This window comes from Egretta garzetta, unplaced genomic scaffold, assembly GCF_000687185.1.
Source record: "Egretta garzetta isolate BGI_Z169 unplaced genomic scaffold, ASM68718v1 scaffold520, whole genome shotgun sequence".
NCBI classification, from domain to species: domain Eukaryota; kingdom Metazoa; phylum Chordata; class Aves; order Pelecaniformes; family Ardeidae; genus Egretta; species Egretta garzetta.
The window spans coordinates 17,485-20,079 of NW_009258482.1; positions in this window are offsets into that span (position 1 = coordinate 17,485).

The window sequence follows — 2,595 nt, forward strand, 5'->3', positions numbered from 1 at the left end:
GGTGGGGGGTACCGCCGGAATTTCAGAGCCATGTGCAATTTGAGAGCAGTTTAGTGCTGGATGGGGGGGATGGAGTGGGGCTGGGGACCTGGATCCTCTCCCAGAGGAGGGGGGCTGCTGGTGCATCCTAGGGAGCCTCACCACTCATCCCATGCTGCAGCACACGGGGGACCCTGAGGGCTGGACAGACCATTAACGCTGCCTAATTGCTGCTCTCTGGAGCACAGGCCTGGGTCAGCTGGGCTTATCTGCCAGGTCTGACCTCAGGGAGCTTGAGCTGGGCTTATCTGCCAGGTCTGACCTCAGGGAGCTTGAGCTGGGCTTATCTGACAGGTCTGACCTCAGGGGCCTTGAGCTGGGCTTATCTGCCAGGTCTGACCTCAGGGGCCTTGAGCTGGGCTTATCTGCCGGGTCTGATCTCAAGGAGCTTGAGCTGGGCTTAGCTTGAGCTGGGCTTATCTGCCAGGTCTGACCTCAGGGAGCTTGAGCTGGGCTTATCTGACAGGTCTGACCTCAGGGGCCTTGAGCTGGGCTTATCTGCCAGGTCTGACCTCAGGGGCCTTGAGCTGGGCTTATCTGCCGGGTCTGATCTCAAGGAGCTTGAGCTGGGCTTACCTACCAGGTCTGACCTCAGGGGGCTTCAGGAGGGGTTTCCCCCCCAGCCTTTCAGTTTCCCTTCCAGCACTTTTGCAGTAACGTGTGGTGAGAGCAGAGCAGGTCCTTGCTTAGAGAAATTCCCCGCTTAGGGGCTGCTCCCCTCTTGCAGGAGACACACGGACCATGGCCGGCCACCTGAATCACGGGCTCGTTTTAGCTCAGCTTGGGTGCCAGAGCTTTGTAAAGGAAGGAGCAAGGGGTATTTAGAGGGAAACCATCCCTGGCAGGACTGGCTGCTGCTCTGTGTCCGTGACTCACTGTGCAGGAATCTGTCCGGCACGGAGGGACCGTCCTGTCCCGGTTACTTTACCAGAACAGAAGCGGTCCCGGGGCCCGTCTGCAGCTCAGGGCTGTAAAAACGGGCTTTAGTCTGTGCCAGAGAGGGGAAGCGATGGATGCTGCCAGCCCCAGGCGGGCAGAGCTGTGGCCGTGAGGGATCAGGGCAGCGATGCTGGGCACCCCAGCTCCCGGCAGGGATGGTCACAAGAACCAAAAGGTGCAAATCTAGCTGAGAGCAGCCAGACCCCGCTCCGGGATGAGCTGACCCCTGCCTGCACGATCAGGCAGGGGAGCAGGAGCAATGGGAGGGAGGGCAGGGATGCTGCAGCCCTCCAGTGGCTATGGTTTTTTTTTTGTTTTTTGCTCAGTCCTTGAGAAAGTTTTCCCCAAAAGGCAGGGCTCAAAAAGCGCAGAGCTTTTGTTTTTGTCATCTCAGCGATCCTGCGCCAGCCCCCCATGCGTGGGGGCTTATCCAGCTGCTGCCGCTTGTCTTGCTGGCTGCGGGGGACAAAGAGGGTCACGGCCACCGAAACAGGACACCGATGGCTGCTGTGTGCGCCCCTGGCTGGGCGGTGAGCTGGCAGGCTCCCCGCCTGGGAATGGACACCTCTGCAGGCAGCCCTGGCCCCGGCATGCTGCCCTAAGGGATGTGGATGCTCCCACCATGTCCCCCTCCCCAGGTCTCTCACCCCTTGAGGGGCCTCCAGGGCTGGGGCTTCTGCTCATTTATCCTTCAGGAGATGGGTTAGAGCTGGGTTTGTGCTCCCTCATCCTTTGGGAGATGGGTTAGAGCTGGCTTTTGCTCAAGGGGGAACTGACCCTGCCAGCCTCCCCTGTGGGCAAACCCCTGCCTGGATCTTCATGAGGTACCCAGGGCTCCAAGGGCTGATTTGGGGCCAGTAAACCCCCAGGACTTGACCTGGGTCCCCGCGGAGGCACTTGGGTTCCTCACCATTGCACACTCCCCAAACTATCTATTTTTCCCACTACCTGGGTTATCTTTATCTTACTGCCCCAATAATGGCAATTCAGTGTTGAAAAGTACTTGGCTTTCTGCACCATGCAAGGAACGATGCTCTTCAGGAAGAGAAAGAATGGAATGGAATGGAATGGAATAGAAGGGACCTACAGGGATCATCAAGTCCAACTGCCTGACCACTTCAGGGCTGACGCAAAGTTAAAGCATGTTATGAAGGGCACTGCCCAAATGTCTCTTAAGCACTGACAGGCGCGGGGCATCGACCCCCTCTCCAGGAAGCCTGTGCCAGGGCTTGACCACCCTCTTGGTAAAGAAATGCTTCCTCATGTCCCGTCTACACCTCCCCTGGTGCAGCTTAGAACCATTTTCCATCATCTTGAGTGCCAGTGCACAGCACGTGCAGGACAAGCAGGGGATCAGGCCCAGCCGGCATGGGCTCATGAAAGGCAGGTCCTGCCTGACCAACCTCATCTCCTTCCATGACTGGGTCACCCTTGGTGGACGAGGGACAGGCTGTGGATGGGGTCTACTTGGACTTCAGCAAAGCTTCCCACAGCATCTCCTGGAGAAGCTGGTGACTCATGGCTTGGACATGGGTTTTTGGGTAACAAACTGTCTGGATGGCCGGGCCCAAAGAGTTGTAGTCAATGGAGTTAAATCCAGCTGGCGGTCGGTCACAA